The sequence below is a fragment of the Melospiza melodia genome, chromosome 4 (assembly GCF_035770615.1).
Source record: "Melospiza melodia melodia isolate bMelMel2 chromosome 4, bMelMel2.pri, whole genome shotgun sequence".
NCBI classification, from domain to species: domain Eukaryota; kingdom Metazoa; phylum Chordata; class Aves; order Passeriformes; family Passerellidae; genus Melospiza; species Melospiza melodia.
Genome location: NC_086197.1, coordinates 65,444,913 through 65,450,912, shown reverse-complemented (window position 1 = coordinate 65,450,912; position 6,000 = coordinate 65,444,913).

Sequence of the window (6,000 nt, the reverse complement as noted above, 5' to 3'; positions counted from 1 at the left end):
GCAACATCTCTTCTTTTTTATCCATAAAATTTCAAAAACCTCTTTCAAATTTTCACATTAAATCTCTGGCTGTAACTTCTTTCTAATCTTCCTGTAAATTCCCTGCATATGTTCCATGACATTTCTAATGTCAAATCCCACCTGAAAGTAAAATAGTCCTCAAGTATATACTCCTCTTTTTCAGGAGGAGTATATTCCTTTTATTCCTAATGGTCTTGGGTGTTTTTGTCTAAAGGCAGGTGAGCTGCTATCCCTTTCAATTTAATACCACCTTCTGCTACCCCTGAGCTATGCACACTGTTCTGAGAGGCTTAGCCTATCCTCAGGGATTCTCCATTTCCTCAACTTTTCTTGCAGAAATTGATTAAATCATTCTTTTTCCCCCTCACTACAGATTGCGGCCATAGTGCTAACCTTCTGGCTAGGTTTTCCTCTCTAAGGTTCTAACAACACATTATGTTCTAGTTGCTGTAGTGAGTGGTTTAAATGGATTGCTTTCTTACAGTTTGTCTCTGCAAACTTGTAGAAATCTGACAAGCCTGCTTTTAATGAAATGCCAGTTTTATCCTATTTGCTGTGCTACTGAGGTGGATGCTTAAACCCTTTAAGTGCTAGGGTCTGATTTGAAATCTTTAAATAAAACAGAGTGTGTGTAAATAAAACAGAGCTTTGTGAAATAGATGGATTTATCAGGAGGCATCTGCATTCAAGATCAGTCCTAGAGTGCATCCTCTAGTCTCGTTTCTGTATGTGTTTTACCAGTCTTGAACTCTGCTATCATTTGACCAGAAAAGCTATATAGTTTCTTTGAACTAGTTTGGTTTCACAGACAAACTAGGATTGTTTCTTGCAGCAAAGTTTATTCATCTGTCTGATGGAAGGATGCAGTGTCGAAAGGCAAAAAAACAAACTAACAGAAGTTTGTTTGATTTTTTTTAAAAAGTATTTCATCTTACAGGATGAAAAATTAATGCAGAGATTGCCATCTGTCTCCAGCTGGCAGTTGTTGGATAAGAATGACAGTGGGGATGGGCATGGATTCGGTGTCTGTGCAGATGACTTCAAAAGTGTGATGAGAATGTTTTCTGCCACAGTTCCCAGTCTGACTCTGACAGAATTCTGTTGCTGCTGCTCATGTCCTGCACAGGAGGGTATAGAGCAGTGACTTGGTTTGTCTTGCTACTTGTGGTGAGGTTCAGCCAGCATAGTTTTGACAGAGTTTATTGAGCAACTGTGGTACCTCTTTTTTTCATCCAAACAGGTACTTGGAGGGTCAGATTTGAGCAGTGAACCAGGTGAGTATGCCCTAGAGCAACTTGTTAAGGAATAGGGAAAAACGGACACAGAGTCAAAATGTTAAACAGTGAGGTATGAGGAGGTAGAGAAAAAGCTGATGCTGATGAGCCTCACAGTGCTTGGGAAAGGAGGGGAAAAGGTGGATGCTGAAAGGCAGCCTGGAAGTGTGACTGGGGACCAGTTTGCCAAAGGCAATTCCCCTGATGGCAGATCAGTAGGGCCAGAATATGATCACCATACAAAAGGAGCACTTTTTAAAAAAGCTTTTCCCTACTATGAAGGAGCCTAGGGAGCATCTTGCAGCAGAGCTCTTTACTATGACAGATCCATCAAAATCAAAGAATTTGAAAGAAACACAACAAATTGAGAAAGTGAAAAACAACAAATTGACAAAGTGAATGGCAGTGATAAAGCAGCAGATGGAATTCAGTGTAGGTAGACATAAAGTGACTTGTGTTGGGACAGGTTTCTAGTGCACAATACCACCTGGAGATAGCTGAGCAGCACAGAGTCTGTTGAACTAAAATGCTCCTTCAGAATTCCTGTGCTTCCTTGCCATAAGAATACCATGGAGCATAACACAGAGCCATTGGATTTAGCCATTTGCTGGTTTATTAGCCCAGCTCCAGACTTGCCCCTTTGGGAACAAACAGAGATGCTTTGCTCTCTTTGTATTCCTTCACAAGAGAGAGCTCTCTAGTCTTAAAGGATGTAAGCCAGGCTTGGGTGTTTTCTAGGGCCTGTCTTTGTGCCACATTGTCCTCTAGAGTCCTGAGTTATTTGGAATACCCTAAATGTGCAGCTGGCCTGCCACCATCTTCATTAGTGGAGAGGCTGCCAGGTTACCCCACTGCTGTGCCATGTAAGATATTACCCATCACCTTGGTGATAAAGAGGTGACTGTACCTCTCCATGTGACAGAAATAATATCATAGGTGTAAGCTACCTTATAAGATAGCCTTATCTGAGTAACACCACCTTTGCTCCTTTTTATGATGTTTCCAGCACCTATGGAGCCTACTCATTCTTTTCAAAGACAGCACCCTCTGACAATATGCCTGCTTTAGTTTTAGGTAGTTCTGCAGAAACAGGGAGTTGGATGCAATGATCCTGTGGGTCCCTTCAAGGTACTTCTGTGACCTCTATGCAGCTAGCTCATAAGTTTAAAACATTGTTAAACAGATTTTTGGTCTGAACCAAAGAGAATTCTGTTGCTGTCTTTCTGTATCTCCAAATGTAAGCAGGCAAATGAATAATTAGAAACCAAATCCAGTGGTTCCTGGCTCACTGTCAGTCTGTGTCTTGTTGGTACTGGTTACAATTCATAATCCTTCAGGGCTGTTGTATTGCGGCTTGGGGTTTTTTGTTTTTTAATTAACAACACTCTAACTCTCAAGAACTATTTTGATTTTTTGACAAACCAATACAAATTTACAGTAAAAATTAATTAGGCCTGTTGATTGTCACTGTCTACTTCTTGATTGAACTTGATTATACCTCATCCTTTTGATCTAACCTCGTTCAGGTGATGAGTTGCACACAGTAGCAAAGTGCATTGAGCACAAAACTATGCCCCAAAAGAATCATAGTTAAGGCTGAGGGATCTCCTCAGAGAGCTGACTAAGAAGCTTGGCCTTTGCTGAAATGCAGTAGATGATGCATGCAGAATTTAGTGTGATGGCTTTTTACAATGCTTTGTTTGAGCTATCCCTTCATTTGGAGATTATTTTTCTCCTGCAGCACAGTATTTCTAGGGCCTACTGTGCTTCATATGAGACCATAATGTAGTTGCCTTGGAAAAAGAATCAGGCAGATATTTCAGGAATTTAGTACTAGTTATTAGTAGCGATCATCTGGAAGTATCCAAAGCAAACACAAACAACAATCAATCAGTGGCAGTGACGTGTCAGTGAGTGTAAGCAGAGGAGGGGGAAGCACTTGGAAGAGTTTAGAGTGACTGTGTATGAAACCAGACTACAAAGGAAGCAAATAGCTTAAAGAACATAAATAAAATATGCATCCTATTGTTAACATTATGTTGATATTTTATATTACAATTTTTATTTCAATGCTACATGGCCATGCTATAAACATTTAGGATAAAAGTTTGAGACTGTGAAAATTGGAACAAAATATATGTGCCATTGTAATGATTTTATATAAACAAATGTGGATGTGCTTAAAAACAAATGTTGTGATTTGCTTATAATACAGGATTTGCTGTTTCAAGATGACAAGCTTTAAGTACATATTAAAAAGAAGTTTTATGTTCAAAAGTTACTTGAGAGAAGACAAGCTGCATGCTTCAGCAAACCCACAGCCAATGCTCAATTTATGTATTGCCTAGCATTAGGGCCCAACAGGCATCCCCTTATGGGTTTGCTTTATTGTAAGACACTCAAAATGAGATGAAGGAAAAGTAGGAAATAGTGAATTATGCCTGCAAACACCTTGATGGGTTGAAAATAAGAGAAAAATGTAAGACCTTTCACTCTGGAAACTGTTTTGAGGTATGGAGCCTATGAAAAATAGTGCTGATTCCTGAGGAGGGAATAACAGGATTGAGTGGGAACAGGTGACTTTTAGGAGTGGGCTTAGTTTATGGTAAAACCACCCCCTTGCATTACAGATAACCAAGTGTAGGTGGGAACTCATTGGTTGGGTAGAGACATTCCTGCTGGGCAAAGATTAGATTATCAGTGGAAAAAAAAAAAAAAGATCCAGTGGTCAGGAAAAGATTAATGGGGTCTTTGAAACCATTAGGGATCTAAGAAGCTCAGGATAAGGCAGTGTGAGGAAAGGGGAGTGGGAGGTGAGGAACAGAGGCTGAGGGAGAGCATGCAGTGTTGGGGCTGCTGCACTTGTGGAGTGAGGAATTGTGGACAGCAGAAAATTCAGCTGAAGACAGAACTGGGGAGCAATGAGCTCTGGAAGGTGTAACCAGTGATGAGGTCTGCAGGGGAGAGAAACAGGAGAAAAGTGGCAAATGGGCAGAAAGTGCACAAAGCAAGCAGGAGGATGGGAGGTGGCTGAGGGGCCACAAATAGGCAGCAAGTACAACAAGGACTGAATGAGGGTGCTGGGATCTGAATGTCCAAAGGGGAGTTTCCATGCTCGGGGTGGCACTGAGGAGCAACTGAGAAAACTGACAGCTGAGGTGAGGACATGGAGGAGAGGCTGCTCTTTCCAGCAGCTGTGGCATGTTGGTATGCTTGTAGTGACTTGTTGGTAAAATATGAAGGAGTTCTTGCACTCAGCGCCTGCATGTAGCAATCCTGAGTGCCACTCCCCATACAAAGGGAAATTTAGACAGTGCTCAAAGTCCCGGGGGAAGTGACTTCGGGGGTCTTTTATGGCTATCTCCAGGGATAACAGGAAATGTAATTAGACTTCAAAGCCCTCTCTTGCACAGAAAATAATTTTAGATGGTGGCTTGGAAATAGGGCAGAACCCCATCCATGCAGAACTGAGGAGAAAACGCTGAGGAGGTCAGAAAGATGCAAGTGCCCACGGTGTACTGCACCAGAGAAGGGACTGAAGGGAGAACTACAAGGACCTCACAGCGTACAGAGCTCTCTGGTCACTCAGCCAAGCAGCACACAGATGATACTCAAAGGGGGCTGAGCAAGAAGGAGTTAACCAGTGTTTCTGCATTTCAGCCAAGGGCAGTGCTGCTATGAACCGCTGATTTGACAGCTTTTGATCTGGAGGATTACTTTTTTTGCTGTCCCTCTTCTCTGTAGCAGAGCTGTCCCGTGGTGCCCGGTGTCCATTCCCAGCCGGTCTCTCCACTCGGTGCGGGAGCGCTCACTGTGCAGGGGCGCCTGCCCGCGCTCACACGGATCCCTCCCGCCAGAGCCACGGGGCAGCCCTCCTTGGGTTACAGCTTCTGCCTCCTGAGGGATGGATTTCAGCTCACCGGCCGAGCCAAGCCACTTTGCCGTTCCCAGGGTGTCAAGCTCCTTTCGCAGGCTTTCAGTATAAGATATTTAAAAGAAGTCCTTGCCTAACCTAGTGCGTTCCTGGTATCGATGAATTTGAGATTGCGGCTCTCTGCCACGCTTCATCGGTCATACTGGACCAGGCTCAGTTTACATCAGAGGCAGAGTTTCCTCCAGGCACTGTCGTTTGAGCCATTCCTAAGCACGGATGTCGAGGGCAGAGCGGGAGGGACAGGTGCAGAAGCCGCGCTGCGCTCCCAGACCGACGGGGAGCGGGCTCAGGCTCTGCCCGAGCCCCGCTGCGGGGCCGCAGCTGCCCGGCACGGCGGCCGCTGTCCCGCGGGAGCCCCGAGGGAGCCCCGGAGCAGCCCGGGGGAAGCGAAGCCGTCTGGTGCCACCTCCCGGCTACGCCGGCCCAGCCGCGCTCGGAGCTCCTCCACGGGCTGACACTGATCTCGGGGTCATTATTTCTAGGCAGAAACTGGTAAAGTAATATTAGCGCCCCAGAAGTATCGTTTCTGCTCCTTCCCCCTTATACTTCTGAGTTGTGCCTTTTTAATGCACATAAAGAAGGATCATAGAATCCTGTAGTGAAAGCTCTCTTATTTTCATAAAGTGCAGAGAGTGGCTGTGGCTGCACTACTGGGCAATTACTTAACATAATGCATCGCAAATAGCCACGGGTTAAGTGGGAGGAAAGAACTTAGGCTAATTTGGTGCTTTTCATACAGCTGAAATTAGAGCTGAGCTGCTAACAGCTGAA